At 40.1% G+C, this 19,860-nt stretch overlaps 1 pseudogene; it reads left to right on the top strand.

Moving 5' to 3' along the window:
* On the top strand, positions 1 to 745 carry LOC148914960 (uncharacterized; annotated as a pseudogene).
* The last annotated feature ends 19,115 nt before the right edge of the window (positions 746 to 19,860 follow it).

Genomic DNA, 19,860 nt, shown 5'->3' with positions numbered 1-19,860 from the left:
ATGATTTTCACTAGGTTTGGAACTCCGAGAGCTATCATTAGCGATGGTGGCAGTCACTTCTGCAACAAACCTTTCGAGGCATTGATGAAGAAGTACAACATCACACATAAAGTGGCAACTCCATACCATCCTCAAACATCTGGACAAGTGGAAATCAGCAATAGAGAAATAAAGAACATCTTGATGAAAACCGTCAGCCCTACAAGGAAGGATCGAGCACTGTGCATATTGGACGTATCGAACAGCGCACAAGACCCCAATTGGAATGAGGCCTTATCGACTGGTGTTTGGAAAGGCATGTCATTTGCCAATAGAGCTCAAGCACCTTGCATATTGGGCCATAAAGAAGTTCAATTTTGACCTCAAAGAAGCTGGTACAGTGAGGAAGCTCCAACTCAATGAGTTGGAAGAGCTCAGAAATGAATCATATGAGAATGCAAGGATCTACAAAGAACAAACCAAGCTCTACCATGACAAAGCAATTCTTATGAAGGAGTTTCAACCAAGTATGAAAGTACTTTTGTATGACTCACGTTTGCGACTTTTTCCAGGTAAATTGAAGTCTAGATGGGTTGGACCATTCAAAGTGCTTCAAGTATTTCCCCATGGAGCTATGGAGATAGAAAACATCAAGAGTGGAACCCGTTTTAAGGTCAATGGACAACGTTTGAAGCCTTATTTAGAGAATGTTTCACAGGAGCAGACTTACGTAGTTATGGATTCTCTCGAGTTTATGACAACTTAGACACACTACCATGTCTTGCCTAGACATTAAATAAAGCGCTTGCTAGGAGGCAACCTAGCTGGGTTTGTGTTCTTTCCTTTTATTTGTGGTAGTTTTTAGTTTTTATTTTATTTCTTTCCATGCACACTACCAATTTGCATTGCATCCATTCCATTCAATTTTTTTTTTAAAGCATCGAGGACAATGCTTAGTTTAGGTTTTGGGGTGTGGGATTTTCGTTTGTTTTTTAGTTCTGGTTAAAGTTTGCTTTTGCTTACTAATGTGAATGTATATGAGGGCTATGGTTTACAATGAGGACTACTGTCTTGTCATGAAAAAGTTCATATAATTATTATTTTTTTCAAAGCTGTTACTCTTGGAATCATGGTGGTTAAAGTATCAGACTCAAATTCGGGAAGAAGAATTGTGGAGACTACCCTAGTGAGTGATTTTGAGCCGATTTCCTTCTTTGAGAGGGTTTAAAGTGTTTGTACTCCTATATTTTTGCTTCAACTTCATTTCAAATGATCTCATTATTTTTGTTTGATTGAACGCTAAGAATTGTTCTCTTTCGCAGATACCATGTGTTTGGTAACACTCATGAATGAACTCATTGAGATGATGTTAGGCTATGCATGTCTTAATCACCAAAAGGCCTAATTTCTTACCTTTATGTGTGTGCCCTTACCCCATTTTGAAGCCAATCATTTTTAGCCATTTTCTTTTCTCATATTTTTCCCCCATATCCCTTTATCTCAATATGAGATATTTAGCCCAATACAGCTATACCCTATAGTTTGGGGAATACCAAAGTGATGAAGACAAAGATAATTCAAGCTCTATGTCAAGAAAGTGGTGTGTATCGAGGTATGTGTGCTGGAATTGAAGAAAAAAGAAAGAAAAAAAGAAAAGAAAAGAAAAAATCAAAGAGGATGTAATTTCTAAGTCCTTCCATTATCACATGGGTCCTGGATGCCACGAACAAACAACAAAGATCAATTCAAGAGGAGAGCTTGCTGCTTTCACAAGGAAGACACTTTGGTATGTCCCAAGCTTTAGTATTTCCTATCCTTTCTTTCGTAGCCCCTGACCTAAGCCTTACATTACAAACCTTGTAAAAGACCTAGCTGATCTTTGAGGATGTATTCATGGGTGCTGCTAAGTATGTGTGCTATCCATATTCTTAGTGTTTGATTCCTTTCATGACATCTGTCCAGAAATTGTGCTTTTATTTCATATTTCATATATGAGGATTTTGATTTCCTTTTACATAACTTCACTCACATATGGTTGAGGAGAGACCACACCTAAGGATCTGAGTGAAAATTTGAGTGATATCTATGAGGACTAGAGTTGAGGCGATTTCTATCTTCGGCATTTGAGTATGGTGTCTTTGAAGTCATGGGACATGGAGTAATTATTTCTTTTTACTTATGATATGAATCTTTGAAGAGGCAGACTAGTGGTTCAAATGTATGACTAAGCTTTCATTGGTTCTTATTAGTTTGCTATAAGTATGCTTTAACCAATTTGCTTGCAAGTATGCAGATGTTTGTGGATGTCATCACTGTAAACCCTCAGGAGACACAACTCCTCCTACTAGGGACACTTAGGGGTTTAAAGGCTTGTTGCACATGCTCAGTGCAATCGTTTAGCCAGCGAAAGTGGTCTAGTTAGATTTTATTGTCCTGTGTGTTTCTAGTTTCAGTTTTGCTCGAGGATAGCAAAAATCAGGTTTGGGGGTATTTGATAACTCATATATATATAAATTTATACCATCCATTTCTAGTCTATTTGTGATGTTTTTGAGTTAAACATGTTGCGTTTTACCCTATTTTGTGTTAGTATGCAGTTGCATCTACTTTAGGATCAAGTTGAAGGCAAAAGAAATGAAAACATGCCATTTTTGGAGCTGGTCCTTATTCAAACGTGGAAACAAGTTTTGTGACCTGTTTTGAAGTCCAAATAAAGAATCCAAGGCGAACCTGGCTTGTTTGAAGACTAAGAGCAGACCGGGAAAGCAATGGGGATTTCTAGCCTGATTTGGAGGTGCCAAATAAGGCAAAAACGTGCAAAATAAAGTCTGATTTATTAGGATCTCTTTGGAATATCTGGCAGCCTCTTTTACCCCATAAAAACTTGCCTTTTAGCCACTTTCACAGACTCTATTTACTTTGGACGAATTTCACAACCCTAGACATCCTTCTTTTTGTTATTCTCCCCTTTCATACACACTAAAACCCTAGCCGTTCCATATATTTCCACCATCAGGACTCATCGCAGGAGGCTGTTCTTGGAGAAGTTCAACATCAGAATTGGTTCAAGGGTTTCCTCTCATGAATTTATTTTCACTCATGTTGTTTATTTTCGTTTTAATCTTTGTGAACATGATGTGTAACTAAATTCATAGCTAGGGATTTCGATGTAGCCTTGCAACATTGATCCATGTTTCTAAGTTAAAGTATTTAGTTCATCAATTTGTTTCTTGTTTCATTCACTGCATCTATTGTTAAATTTGTTTGTCAATTTTAATGTTTGATCACCATTAGGGTTGCCTACAGATTATCTGGTCAAGGTTGTTGTAAACATCATGCTTAATCTTGGTAGACATGTGAATGAATGCAGAGAATGCTATGCAAACATCCTGCCATGTGTTTTCTTCGGTTCTTTAACGTTTTCTTGCATGTTAATGACTCTTAACTTGGAACCAAAGTTGAACATCCCAATTAGGTTGCAGATTAGGAGAATTTGATCAAAACCATACATCATATGGCTGATCATATATATGTAAAACGAACTCTGGAAACAGGTTGGTAGTTGAATACGGTTTAACTTTGTAAACATGGAATTGGTTTTACAATGGTGAATTCGAAATTCCTAGTCTCATCCCTATTTTTTCTATATCAATTTCTCCTTCACTGCTACATTTTTCTTACACTTTAAGATGTTTTTCATTTACAACACAAACTACTCTCAATTTGTCACTTTCACTTTTAGTTAGGGTTCTTTCAAAACTAGTAATTTATAGAGGTCCAATCGGTCCCTGTGGTTCGACACCCTTACTTGTACCGCACTCGGATAGTTATAGAGATTGGATTTCACTCAAAACCAACCACATGACTCCTCCCACCATATTATGATGTTCCCCAAGTTTTGGACTCAATCCGATATCGATTGGTCCATGAAATCGGACATTTCATGTTCTTACGGAGTTCGTTCTAAAATGGAGTGGTTGGTGTTTTGCATAGTTCTCGCCATTGGATTTCACACAAAACCCACAAAATGACTTCTCCCACCATATTATGACGTTCCCCAAGTTTGGAACTCAATCGGATACTGATTGGTTCCACGAAATCGGACAATTCAGTTCAGACGCACTGCTCAAATGGAGTGGTGGGTGTATTCCATACTTCTAGAGATTGGATTTCACTTAAAACCAACCAAATGACTCCTCCCACCATGTTATGATGTTCCCCAAGTTTTGGACTCAATCTGATATCGATTATTCCATGAAATCGGACAATTCAGTTTGTACGCAGCTGATTCTCGAAATGGAGTGGTGGGTGTAATCCACTGTTATAGGGATTGGATTTCACTCAAAACCAGCCAAATGACTCCTCCCACCATGTTATGATGTTCCCCAAGTTTTGGACTCAAACCGATATCGATTGGTCCATAAAATCGGACAATTCAGTTCAGACGCATTGTTCTAAAATGGAGTGGTGGGTGTATTCCATACTTCTAGAGACTGGATTTCACTCAAAACCAACCACGTGACTCCTCCCACCATATTATGATGTAACCCAAGTTTTGGATTCAATCCGATATCGATTGGTCCGTGAAATCGACAATTCAGGTTCAGCTTCTGCTCAAATGTAGTGGTGGGTGTATTCCATACTTCTTGAGATTGGATTTCACTTAAAACCAACCAAATGACACCTCCCACCATGTTATGATGTTCCCCAAGTTTTGGACTCAATCCGATATCGATTATTCCATGAAATTGGATAATTCAGGTTTGTACGGAGTTCGTTCTGAAATGGAGTGGTGGGTGTATTCCATACTTCTAGAGATTGGATTTCACTCAAAGCCACATGACTCCTCCCACAATATTATGGTGTTCCCCAAGTTTTGGACTCAATCCGATAACGATTGGTCCATGAAATCGGACAATTCTTGTTTGTACGGAGTTCGCTTCAAATGGAGTGGGTCGTGTATTGCATAGTTTTAGCCATTGGATTTCACACAAAACCCACCAAATGATTCCTCCCACCATGTTATGATGTTCCCCATGCTTTGGACTCAATCCGATATCGATTGGTCCACGAAATCGGACAATTCAGGTTCAAACGCAATTTATTCTAAAATAGAGTGGTTGGTGTATTGCATAGTTTTAGCCATTGGATTTCACTCAAACCCCACCAAATGACTCCTCCCACCATATTATGATGTTCCCCAAGTTTTGGACTCAATCTGATATCGATTGGTAAATGAAATTGACAATTCAGTTCGTACACAGCTTGTTATGAAGTGGAGTGGTCGGTGTATTCCATTATAGAGATTGGACTTCACTCAAAACCAACTAAACGACTCCTCCCAGCATGTTATGATGTTCCTCAAGTTTGACTCAATCCGATATCGATTGGTCCATGAAATCGGACAATTCATGTTTGTACGCAGTTTGTTCTAAAATGAAGTGGTTGGTGTATTGCATAGTTTTAGCCGTTGATTTCACTCAAAACCCACCAAATGACTCCCCCCCACCATATTATGATGTTCCCTAAGTTTTGACTCAATCTCATATCGATTGGTAAAAAATTCGACAATTCAGTTCAGACGCAGCTGCTCAAATGGAGTGTGGGTGTATTCCACAGTTATAGAGATTGATTTCACTCAAAACCAACCAAATGGCTCCCACCATGTTATGATGTTCCCAAGTTTTGACTCAATCCGATATCGTTGGGTCTATGAAATTGGATAATTCAGGTTTGTACGCAATTCGTTCTAAAATGGAGTGCTTGGTGTATTGCATTGTTTTAGACAATTGGATTTCTCTCAAAACCCACCAAATGACTCCTCCCACCATATTATGACGTTCCCCAAGTTTTGGACCCAATCCGATATCGATTGGTAAATCAAATCGGACAATTCAAGTTCGTATGCCGTCGTTTTGAAATGGAGTGGTGGGTGTATTCCACAGTTATAGAGATTGGATTTCACTCAAGACCAACCAAGTGACTCCTCCCACGATCTTATGTTGTTCCCCATGTTTTGCACTCAATCCGATAGCGATTAGTCCATGAAATCGGACAATTCAGGTTTGCACACAGTTCGTTCTAAAGTGGAGTGGTTGGTGTATTGCATGGTTTTGGCCATTCGTTTTCACCCAAAACCCGGCGAATGACTACCCCCACCATATTATGATGTTCCTCAAGTTTTGGAGTCAATCCGATATCGATTGATCCCAAATGGGACAATTCATGTACGTGTTGCTCTAAAATGGAGTGGTGGGTGTATTCCATAGTTATTAAGATTGATTTCACTAAAAACCAACCAAATGACTCCTCCCACCATGCTATTATGTTCCCCAAGGTTTAGACTCAATCCGTATCGATTGGTCCTTGAAATTGGACAATTCAGGTTCAGACGCAGTTCGCTTCTAAAATAGACCGGTTGATGTATTGCATAGTTTTAGCCATTGGACTGTACTCAAAACCCTTCAAATGACTCCTCCCACCATATTACGATGTTCCCCAAGTTTTGGACTCAATCCGATATCGATTGGTCCATGAAATCGGACAATTCAAGTTCAGACGCTTCGCTGCTCAAATAGAGTGGTGGGTGTATTCCATACTTCTTGAGATTGGATTTCACTTAAAACCAACCAAATGACTCCTCCCACCATGATATGATGTTCCCCAAGTTTTGGACTCAATCTGATATCGATTATTCCTTGAAATCGACAATTCAGTCCGCAGTTCGTTTTGAGATGAAGTGGTGTGTGTATTCCATACTTCAAGAGATTGGATTTCACTAAAAACCAAACCACATGACTCCTCCCACCATATTATGATGTTTCCCAAGTTTTGGACTCAATCCGATATCGATTGGTCCACGAAATCGGACAATTCAGTTCGAACGCAGATTTGTTCTAAAATAGAGTGGTTGGTGAATTGTACAGTTTTAGCCATTGATTTCACTCAAAACCCATCAAATGACTCCTCCCATATTATGATGTTCCCCAAGTTTTGGACTCAATCTGATATCGATTGGTAAATGAAATTCGACAATCCAGTTCGTGAACGTTCGCTCAAATGGAGTGGTGGGTGTATTCCACAGTTATAGAGATTGGATTTCACTCAAGACCAACCAACTGACTCCTCCCACCATGTTGTGATGTTCCCCAAGTTTTGGAGTCAACCCGATATCGATTGTTCCATGAAATCGGACAATTCCAAATGGAGTGGTTTTGTATTGCCATTAGATTTCACTCAAAACCCCAAATGACTCCACCATATTATGATGTTCCCCAAGTTTTGACTCAATCTATCGATTGGTCCATGAAATCGACAATTCAGTTCGTATGGAAGTGGTGGGTGTATTCCATACTTTTGAGATTGGATTTCACTTAAAACCAACCAAATGACTCCTCCCACAATGTTATGATGTTCCCCAAGTTTTGGACTCAATCTGATATCGATTGGTCCATGAAATCGGACAATTTAGGTTCAGACGTAGTTCGCTCAAATGGAGTGGTGGGTGTATTCCATAGCATCGAGATTGATTTCACTCAACACCAACCAAATGACTCCTCCCACCATTTTATAATGTTCCCCAAGTTTTGGACTCAATACGATATCGATTGGTCCACGAAATAGGACAATTGGGTTCGAAGTTCCTTCTAAATGGAGTGGTTGGTGTGTTGCATAGTTTTATCCATTGTATTTCACTCAAAACCCACCAAATGACTCCTCCCACCATATTATGATGTTCCCCAAGTTTTGGACTCAATCCGATATCGGTTGGTCCATGAAATCGAGAATTGTGCACGCAGCTGCTCAAATGGAGGGGTGGGTGTATTCCACACTTGTTGAGATTTGATTTCACTTAAAACCAACCAAATGACTCCTCCCACCATGTAATGATGTTCCCCAACTTTTGGAGTCAATCCGATATCGATTATTCCATGAAATCGGACAATTCAGATTTGTACGGAGTTCGTTCTGAAATGGAGTGGTGGGTGTATTCCATACTTCTAGAGATTGGATTTCACTTAAAACCATCCAAATGACTCCTCCCAACATGTTATGATGTTCCCCAAGTTTTGGACTCAATCCGATATCGATTGGTCCATGGAATCGATAATTGAGTTCAGACGCTGCTCAAATGGAGTGGTGGGTGTATTCCACAGTTATTGAGATTGGATTTCACTCAAAACCTACCAAATGACTCCTCCCACCATTTTATGATGTTCCCCAAGTTTTGGACTCAATCCAATATGAATTGGTCCGCGAAATCGGACAATTTGGGTTCGTACAGAGTTCCTTCAAATGGAGTGGTTGGTGTATTGCATAGTTTTAGCCATTGGATTTCTCTCAAAACCCACCAAATGACTCCTCCCACCATATTATGATGTTCCCCAAGTTTTGGACTCAATCCGATATCGGTTGGTCCATGAAATCGGACAATTCAGGTTCGACGCAGCTTGTTCTGAAATGGAGTGGTGGGTGTATTCCATACTTTTGAGATTGATTTCACTTAAAACCAACCAAATGACTCCTCCCACCATGTTATGATGTTCCCCAAGTTTTGGACTCGATCCGATATCCATTATTCCATGAAATCGGACAATTCAGGTTTGTACGGAGTTCGTTCTGAAAGGGAGTGGTGGGTGTATTCCATACTTCTAGATATTGGATTTCACTTAAAACCATCCAAATGACTCCTCCCAACATGTTATGATGTTCCTCAAGTTTTGGACTCAATCCGATATTGATTGGTCCATGGAATCGGACTATTCAGGTTCGCATACGCTGCTCAAATGGAGTGGTGGGTGTATTCCATACTTCTTGGGATTGGGTTTCACTTAAAACCAACCAAATGACTCCTCCCACCATTTTATGATGTTCCCCAAGTTTTGGACTCAATCCGATATCGATTGGTCCATGAAATCGACAATTCGGGTTCAGACGAGTTACTTCTGAAATGGGTTGGTTGGTGTATTGCATAGTTTTAGCCTTTGGATTTCACTCAAAACCCACCAAATGACTCCTGCCACCATAATATTGATGTTCCCAAGTTTTGGACTCAACCGATATCGATTGGTCCATGAAATTGACAATTCAGTTCGCATACGCTGCTCTGAAATGGAGTGGTTGGTGTATTCCATACTTCTTGAGATTGGATTTCACTTAAAACCAACCAAATGACTCCTCCCACCATGTTATGATGTTCCCCAAGTTTTGGACTCAATCCGATATCGATTATTCCATGAAATCGGACAATTCAGGTTTTTACGGAGTTCATTTTGAAATGGAGTGGTGGGTGTATTCCATACTTCTAGAGATTGGATTTCACTCAAAACCAACCACATGACTCCTCCCACTATGTTATGGTGTTCCCCAAGTTTTGGACTCAATCCGATAAAGATTGGTCCATGAAATTGGACAATTCTTGTTTGTACGGAGTTCGTTCTGAAATGGAGTGGGTCGTGTATTGCATAGTTTTAGCCATTGGATTTCACCCAAAACCCACCAAATTACTCCTTCCACCATGTTATGATGTTCCCCACGCTTTGGACTCAATCCGATATCGATTGGTCCACGAAATCGGACAATTCAGGTTTGTACGGAGTTCATTCTGAAATGGAGTGGTGGGTGTATTCCGTACTTCTTGGGATTGGGTTTCACTTAAAACCAACCAAATGACTCCTCCCACCATGTTATGATGTTCCCCAAGTTTTGGACTCAATCCGATATCGATTATTCCATGAAATCGGACAATTCATTTTTGTAGGAGTTCATTCTGAAATGGAGTGGTGGGTGTATTCCATACTTCTAGAGATTGGATTTCACTTAAAACCAACCACAATGACTCCTCCCACCACATTATGTTGAGTTCCCCAAGTTTTGGACTCAATCTTCGATGTCGATTGGTCCATGAAATTGGACAATTCAGGTTCAGTACACCTTCGAAATGGAGTGGTGGTGTATTCCATACTTCTTGAGATTGGATTTCACTTAAAACCAACCAAATGACTCCTCCCACCATGTTATGATGTTCCCCAAGTTTTGGACTCAATCCGATATCGATTATTCCATGAAATTGGACAATTCAGTTCAGATGTTCTCAAATGGAGTGGTGGGTGTATTCCATACTTTTGAGATTGGATTTCACTTAAAATGAACCACATGACTCCTCCCACCATATTATGGTGTTCCCCAAGTTTTGGACTCATGAAATGGAGTGGTGGGTGTATTCCATACTTCTTGAGATTGGATTTCACTTAAAACCAACCAAATGACTCCTCCCACCATGTTATGATGTTCCCCAAGTTTTGGACTCAATCCGATATCGATTATTCCATGAAATCAAACAATTCAAGTTTGTACGGAGTTCATTCTGAAATGGATTGGTGGGTGTATTCCATACTTCTAGACATTGGATTTCACTCAAAACCAACCAAATGACTCCTCCCACCATATTATGTTGTTCCCCAAGTTTTGGACTCAATCCGATATCACGATTGGTCCATGAAATCGGACAATTATTGTTTGTACGGAGTTCGTTCTGAAATGGAGTGGTCGTGTATTGTATAGTTTTAGCCATTGGATTTCACTTAAAACCCACCAAATGACTCTCCCACCATGATATGATGTTCCCAAGTTTTGGACTCAATCCGATATCGATTGGTCCTGAAATTGGACAATTCAGTTCGAATACAGTTGTTCTAAAATGGAGTGGTTGGTGTATTGCATAGTTTTAGCCATTGGATTTCACTTAAACCACCAAATGACTCCTCCCACCATATTATGATGTTCCCCAAGTTTTGGACTCAATCCGATATCGATTGGTCCATCAAATCGGACAATTCAGGTTTGTACGCAGTTCGTTCTAAAATGAAGTGGTTGGTGTATTGTATAGTTTTAGCATTTCACTTAAAACCCACCAAATGACTCCCCCACCATATTATGATGTTCCCCAAGTTTTGGACTCAATCCGATATCGATTGGTCCATGAAATCGACAATTTAGTTTCAGTAATTCGCTCAAATGGAGTGGTGGGTGTATTCCATACTTCTTGAGATTGGATTTCACTTAAAACCAACCAAATGACTCCTCAACCATGTTATTATGTTCCCAAGTTTTGGACTCAATCCGATATCGATTATTCCATGAAATCGGACAATTCAGTTTGTACGGAGTTCGTTCTCAAATGGAGTGGTGGGTGTATTCCATACTTCTTGAGATTGGATTTCACTTAAAACCAACCAAATGACTCCTCCCACCATGTTATGTTGTTCCTCAAGTTTTGGACTCAATCCGATATCAATGATTGGTCCATGAAATCGGACAATTTAGGTTTGTACGCAGTTCATTCTAAAATGACGTGGTTGGTGTATTCCATAGTTTCAGATTGCTGATTTCACTCAAAACCAACCAAATGACTCCCACCAAATTATGATGTTCCCCAAGTTTTGGACTCAATCCGATATCGATTGGTCCATGAAATCGGACAATTTAGTTTCAGACGCAGTTCGTTCTGAAATGAAGTGGTGGGTGTATTCCATACTTCTTGAGATTGGATTTCACTTAAAACCAACCAAATGACTCCTCCCACCATGTTATGATGTTCCCCAAGTTTTGGACTCAATCCGATATCGATTATTCCATGAAATCGGACAATTCAGTTTGTACAAATGGAGTGAGGTGTATTCCATACTTCTAGAGATTGATTTCACCAAAACCAACCAAATGACTCCTCCCAACATGTTATGATGTTTCCCAAGTTTTGGACCCAATCCGATATCGATTGGTCCATGACAATCGGACAATTCAGTTCGTATGCAATTGCTCAAATGGAGTGGTGGGTGTATTCCACCGTTGTTGAGATTGGATTTCACTTAAAACCAACCAAATGACTCCTCCCACCATTTTATGATGTTCCCAAGTTTTGGACTCAATCCGATATCGATTGGTCCATGAAATCGACAATTGGGTTTGTACTGAGTTCTTCAAATGGAGTGGTTGGTGTATTGCATAGTTGTAGATTGGATTTCTCTCCAAACCCACCAAATGACTCCTCCCACCACATTATGATGTTCCCCAAGTTTTGGACTCAATCTGATATCGGTTGGTCCATGAAATCGGACAATTCAGTTCAGACGCAGCTTCTGAAATGGAGTGGTGGGTGTATTCCATAGTTCTTGAGATTGGATTTCACTCAAAACCGACCAAATGACTCCTCCCACCATGTTATGATGTTCCCCAAGTTTTGGACTCAATCCGATATCGATTATTCCATGAAATTGGACAATTCAGTTTGTACCGTTCTGCTCAAATGGAGTGGTGGGTGTATTCCATACTTCTAGAGATTGGATTTCACTCAAAACCAACCAAATGACTCCTCCCACCATGTTATGATGTTCCCCAAGTTTTGGACTCAATCCGATATCGATTGGTCCATGAAATCGACAATTCAGTGTGAGCGTTCTGAAATGGAGTGGTGGGTGTATTCCATAGTTGTTGAGATTGGATTTCACTCAAAACCAACCAAATCACTCCTCCCACCATTTTAAGATGTTCCCCAAGTTTTGGACTCAATCCGATATCGATTGGTCCATAAATCGGACAATTGGGTTCGGAGTTCATTCAAATGGAGTGGTTGATGTATAGCATAGTTGTAGCCATTGGATTTCTCTCAAAACCCACCAAATGACTCCTCCCACCATATTATGATGTTCCTCAAGTTTTGACTCAATCCGATATCGGTTGGTCCATGAAATCGGACAATTCAGTTCACGCAGCTCAAATGGAGTGGTGGTGTATTCCATACTTCATGAGATTGGATTTCACTTAAAACCAACCAAATGACTCCTCCCACCATGTTATGATGTTCCCAAGTTTTGACTCAATCCGATATCGATTGTTCCATGAAATCGACAATTCAGTTTGTACGAGTTCGCTCAAATGGAGTGGTGGGTGTATTCCATACTGAGATTGATTTCACTCAAAACCAACCAAATGACTCCTCCCACCATGTTATGTTGTTCCTCAAGTTTTGGACTCAATCCGATATCGATTGGTCCATGAAATCGGACAATTTAGGTTTGTACGCAATTCGTTCTAAAATGAAGTGGTTGGTGTATCTGCATAGTTTTAGCCGTGGATTTCACTCAAAACCCACCAAATGACTCCCCCCAACATATTATGATGTTCCCCAAGTTTTGGACTCAATCCGATATCCGTTAGTCCATGAAATCGGACAATTTAGTTTCGACGCAGTCATTCTTAAATGGAGTGGTGGGTGTATTCCATACTTCTTGAGATTGGGTTTCACTTAAAAACAACCAAATGACTCCTCCCACCATGTTATGATGTTCCCCAAGTTTTGACTCAATCCGATATCGATTATTCCATGAAATCGGACAATTCAGGTTTGTACGGAGTTGGTTCAAATGGAGTGGAGGGTGTATTCCATACTTCTAGAGATTGGATTTCACTCAAAACCAACCAAATGACTCCTCCCAACATGTTATGATGTTCCCAAAGTTTTGGACCCAATTCGATATCGATTGGTCCATGACATCTGACAATTCAGCTTCGATGCAGCCTGCTCAAATGGAGTGGTGGGTGTATTCCACCGTTGTTGAGATTGGATTTCACTCAAAACCAACCAAATCACTCCTCCCACCATTTTAAGATGTTCCCCAAGTTTTGGACTCAATCCGATATCGATTGGTCCATGAAATCGGACAATTCGGGTTCGAGTTCCTTCAAATGGAGTGGTTGATGTATAGCATAGTTGTAGCCATTGGATTTCTCTCAAAACCTACCAAATGACTCCTCCCACCACATTATGATGTTCCCCAAGTTTTGGACTCAATCTGATATCGTTGGTCCATGAAATCGGACAATTCAGTTCGACGCAGTTGCTCAAATGGAGTGGTGGGTGTATTCCATACTTCTTGAGATTGGATTTCACTTAAAACCAACCAAATGACTCCTCCCACCATGTTATGATGTTCCCCAAGTTTTGGACTCAATCCGATATCGATTATTCCATGAAATCGGACAATTCAGGTTTGTACGGAGTTCGTTCTGAAATGGAGTGGTGGGTGTATTCCATACTTCTAGAGATTGGATTTCACTCAAAACCAACCAAATGACTCCTCCCACCATGTTATGTTGTTCCTCAAGTTTTGGACTCAATCCGATATCGATTGGTCCATGAAATCGGACAATTCAAGTTTGTACGCAGTTCATTCTAAAATGAAGTGGTTGGTGTACCGCATAGTTTTAGCTGTTGGATTTCACTCAAAACCCACCAAATGACTCCCCCCATCATATTATGATTTTCCCAAGATTTTGGACTCAATCCGATATCGGTTGGTCCATGAAATCGACAATTTAGTTTCAGACGCATTGCTCAAATGGAGGGGTGGGTGTATTCCATACTTCTTGAGGTTGGGTTTCACTTAAAAACAACCAAATGACTCCTCCCACCATGTTATGATGTTCCCCAAGTTTTGGACTCAATCCGATATCGATTATTCCATGAAATCGGACAATTCAGTTTGTAAGGAGTTCGTTCTGAAATGGAGTGGAGGGTGTATTCCATACTTCTAGAGATTAGATTTCACTTAAAACCAACCAAATGACTCCTCCCAACATGTTATGATGTTCCCCAAGTTTTGGACCCAATTCGATATCGATTGGTCCATGACATCGGACAATTTAGGCTCGTATGCAGCTTGTTCTCAAATGGAGTGGTGGGTGTATTCCACCGTTGTTGAGATTGGATTTCACTCAAAACCAACCAAATCACTCCTCCTACCATTTTAAGATGTTCCCCAAGTTTTGGACTCAATCCGATATCGATTGGTCCATGAAATCGGACAATTTAGGTTTGTACGCAGCCTTCGTTCTAAAATGAAGTGGTTAGTGTATTGCATAGTTTTAGCCGTTGGATTTCACTCAAAACCCACCAAATGACTCCCCCCACTATACTATGATTTTCCCAAGTTTTGGACTCAATTCGATATCGGTTAGTCCATGAAATCGGACAATTTAGTTTCGACGCAGCTGCTCAAATGGAGTGGTGGGTGTATTCCATACTTCTTGACATTGGGTTTCACTTAAAAACAACCAAATGACTCCTCCGACCATGTTATGATGTTCCCCAAGTTTTGGACTCAATCCGATATCGATTCTTCCATGAGATCGGACAATTCAGGTTTGTACGGAGTTCGTTCTGAAATGGAGTGGAGGGTGTATTCCATACTTTTAGAGATTGGATTTCACTTAAAACCAACCAAATGACTCCTCCCAACATGTTATGATGTTCCCCAAGTTTTGGACACAATTCGATATCGATTGGTCCATGACATCTGACAATTCAGGCTCGATGCAGCTCGTTCTGAAATGGAGTGGTGGGTGTATTCCACCGTTGTTGAGATTGGATTTCACTCAAAACCAACCAAATCACTCCTCCCACCATTTTAAGATGTTCCCCAAGTTTTGGACTCAATCCGATATCGATTGGTCCACGAAATCGACAATTCGGTTCACGAGTTCCTTCAAAATGGAGTGGTTGATGTATAGCATAGTTGTAGCCATTAGATTTCTCTCAAAACCCACCAAATGACTCCTCCGACCACATTATGATGTTCCCAAGTTTTGGACTCAATCTGATATCGGTCCCATGAAATCGGACAATTCAGACACGTACGTGCTCAAATGGAGGTGGGTGTATTCCATACTTCTTGAGATTGATTTCACTTAAAACCGACCAAATGACTCCTCCCACCATGTTATGATGTTCCCAAGTTTTGGACTCAATCCGATATCAATTATTCCATGAAATCGGACAATACAGTTTGTACGGAGTTCGCTTCTGAAATGGAGTGGTGGGTGTATTCCATACTTCTAGGATTGGTTTTCACTTAAAACCAACCAAATGACTCCTCCCAACATGTTATGACGTTCCACAAGTTTTGGACTCAATCCGATATCGATTGGTCCATCGAATCGGACAATTCAGTTCGTACGCAGTTCATTCTGAATGGAGTGGTGGGCGTATTCCACAGTTATTGGGATTGGATTTCACTCAAAACCAACCAAATCACTCCTCCCACCATTTTAAGATGTTCCCCAAGCTTTGGACTCAATCCGATATCGATTGGTCCATGAAATCGGACAATTCGGGTTCGTACTTCCTTCTGAAATGGAGTGGTTGGTGTATAGCATAGTTGTAGCCATTGGATTTCTCTCAAAACCCACCAAATGACTCCTCCCACCATATTATGATGTTCCCAAGTTTTGGACTCAATCTGATATCGGTTGGTCCATGAAATCGGACAATTCAGTTCGACGTGCTCAAATGGAGTGGTGGGTGTATTCCATACTTCTTGAGATTGATATCACTTAAAACCGCCAAATGACTCCTCCCACCATGTTATGATGTTCCCCAAGTTTTGGACTCAATCCGATATCGATTATTCCATGAAATCGGACAATTCAAGTTTGTACGGAGTTCGTTCTGAATTGGAGTGGTGGGTGTATTCCATACTTCTAGAGATTGGATTTCACTCAAAACCAACCACATGACTCCTCCCACCATATGATGATGTTCCCCAAGTTTTGGACTCAATCCGATAACGATTGGTCCATGAAATCGGACAATTCTTGTTTGTACGCAGTTCCTCAAATGGAGTGCGTGTATTGTATAGTTTTAGCCATTGATTTCACACAAAACCCAACAAATCACTCCTCCCACCATGTTATGATGTTGCCCATGCTTTGGACTCAATCCGATATCGATTGGTCCACAAAATCGGACAATTCAGGTTCGAACGCAGCTTTATTCTAAAATAGAGTGGTTGGTGTATTGCATAGTTTTAGCCATTGATTTCACTCAAAACCCACCAAATGACTCCCATGTTATTATGGTGTTCCCAAGTTTTGACTCAATCCGATATCGCTGGTCCATGAAATTGACAATTGAGTTCACGAGTTCGCTCAAATGGAGTGGTGGGTGTATTCCATACTTCTAGAGATTGATTTCACTTAAAACAAACCAAAGGACTCCTCCCACCAAGTTATGATGTTCCCTATGTTTTGGACTCAATCCGATATCGATTAGTCCATGAAATCGGACAATTCAGTTTGTGCGTTCTAAAGTGGAGTTGGTGCATTGCATAGTTTTGGCCTTTGATTTCACTCAAAACCTACCAAATGACTCCCACCATATTATGATGTTCCCAAGTTTTGGACTGAATCCGACATCAATTGGTCCATGAAATCGGACAATTCAAGTTCAGACGCAGCTGTTCTTAAATGGAGTGGTGGGTGTATTCCATGTTATTGAGATTGATTTCACTCAAAACACACCAAATGACTTCTCCCACCATATTATGATGTTCCCCAAGTTTTGGACTCAATCCGATATCGTTGGTCCATGAAATCGACACTTGAGTTCAGACGCAGCCTCGTAAATGGAGTGGTGGGTGTCTTCTATACTTCTTGAGATTGGATTTCACTTAACCAACCAAATGACTCATCCCACCATGTTATGATGTTCCTCAAGTTTTGGACTCAATCCGATACCGATTATTCTATGAAATCGGATAATTCAGGTTTGTACGGAGTTCGCTCAATGGAGTGGTGGGTGTATTCCATACTTCTTTAGATTGGATTTCACTCAAAACCAACCACATGACTCCTCCCACCATATTATGGTGTTCCCCAAGTTTTGTACTAAATCCGATAACGATTGGTCCATGAAATCGAACAATTCTTGTTTGTACGGACTTCGTTTTGAAATGGAGTGGGTCGTGTATTGCATAGTTTTAGCTATTGGATTTCACACAAAACCCACCAAATCACTCCTCCCACCATGATATTATGTTCCCCTTGCTTTGGACTCAATCCGATATCGATTGGTCCACGAAATCGGACAATTCAGGTTCGAACACAGTTTGTTCTAAAATAGAGTGGTTGTTGTATTGCAGATTGCATAGTTTTAGCCAATGCATGATAACTCATATATTTATACATTTATACCATCCATTTCTAGTCTATTTGTGATGTTTTTGAGTTAAACATGTTGCTTTTACCCTATTTTGTGTTAGTATGCAGTTGCACCTACTTTAGGATCAAGTTGAAGGCAAAAGAAATCAAAACATGTCATTTTTGGAGCTGGCCACTATTCAAACGTGGAAAGAAATTTCGTGACCTGTTTTGAAGTCCAAATAAAGATCCAAAGTGAACTGGCTTGTTTAAAGACTAAGAGCGGAATGGGAAAGTAATGGGATTTCTAGCTCGATTTGAGGTGCCAAATAAGGCAAAAACGTGCAAAATAAAGGCTGATTTATTAGGATCTCTTGGAATATCCGATGACTTTTACCCCATAAAACTTGCCTTTAGCCACTTTCACACCCATTTATTTTGGACGAATTTCACAACCCTAGACATCCTTCTTTTGTTATTCTCTCCTTTCACACACACTTAAACCCTAGCCATATATTTCACCATCAAGACTCATGGAGAAGTTCAACATCGAATTGGTTCAAGGGTTTCCTCTCATGAATTTATTTTCACTCATGTTGTTTATTTTCGCTTTAATCTTGTGAACATGATGTAACTAAATTCATAGCTAGATTTTGATGTAGCCTTGCAACATTGATCCATGTTTCTAAGTTAAAGTATTCACCATCAACTGCTTTTGTTTCATTCATCAATCTATTGTTAAATTTGTTTGTCAATTTTAATGTTTGATCACCATTAGGTTGCCTACAGATTATCTAGTCAAGGTTATTGTAAACATCATGCTTAATCTTGGTAGACATGTGAATGAATGAAGAGAATGCTATGCAAACATCCTGCCACGTGTTTTCTTTGGTTCTTTAACGCTTTTTGCATGGTAATGACTCTTAACTTGGAACCAAAGTTGAACATCCCAATTAGGTTGCATATTAGGAGAATTTGATCAAAACCACACATCATATGGCTGATCATATATATGTAAAACGAACTCGGAAACAGGTTGGTAGTTGAATACGGTTTAATTTTATAAACATGGAATTGGTTTTGCAATGGTGAATTCGAAATCCCTGTCTCATCCCTATTCTCCTTACATCAATATCTCATTCGCTGCTACATTCGTCTTGCATTGTGTTATCTTTCATTTACAACACAAACTACTCTCAACTTGTCACTTTCACTTTTAGTTAGGGTTCTTTCAAAACTTGTAATTTATAGAGGCCCAATCGGTCCTGTGGTTCGACACCCTTACTTGTACCATTATACTAACCATATATTGGCACTTGGAAGGAACACAACAATGCATTTCACTCAAAACCCACCAAATGACTCCTCCCACCATATTATGATGTTCCCCAAGTTTTGGACTCAATCGGATATCGATTGGTAAATGAAATTGGACAATTCAGGTTCGTATTCGTTATGAAGTGGAGTGGTGGGTGTATTCCATACTTCTAGAGATTGTATTTCACTTAAAAACAACCAAATGACTCCTCCCAACATGTTACGATGTTCCCCAAGTTATGGACACAATCCGATATCGATTGGTCCATGAAATCGGACAATTCATGTTTGTGGGCAGTTCGTTCTAAAATTAAGTGGTTGGTGTATTGCATAGTTTTAGTCGTTGGATTTCACTCAAAACCCACCAAATGACTCCCCCCACCATGTTATCAAGTTCCCCAAGTTTTGGACTCAATCCGATATCGGTTGGTCCATGAAATCGGACAATTCAGTTCGACGCAGCTTCAAATGGAGTGGTGGGTGTATTCCATACTTCTCGGGATTGGATTTCACTTAAAAACAACCAAATGACTCCTCCCACCATGTTCTTATGTTCCCCAAGTTTTGGACTCAATCCGATATCGATTATTC

The sequence above is a fragment of the Prunus mume genome, linkage group LG8, assembly GCF_029339155.1.
Source record: "Prunus mume cultivar Tortuosa linkage group LG8, ASM2933915v1, whole genome shotgun sequence".
Classification (NCBI taxonomy): domain Eukaryota; kingdom Viridiplantae; phylum Streptophyta; class Magnoliopsida; order Rosales; family Rosaceae; genus Prunus; species Prunus mume.
Note: the sequence above shows the minus strand (reverse complement) of the source record. Positions and strands in the feature narration are given on the sequence as shown.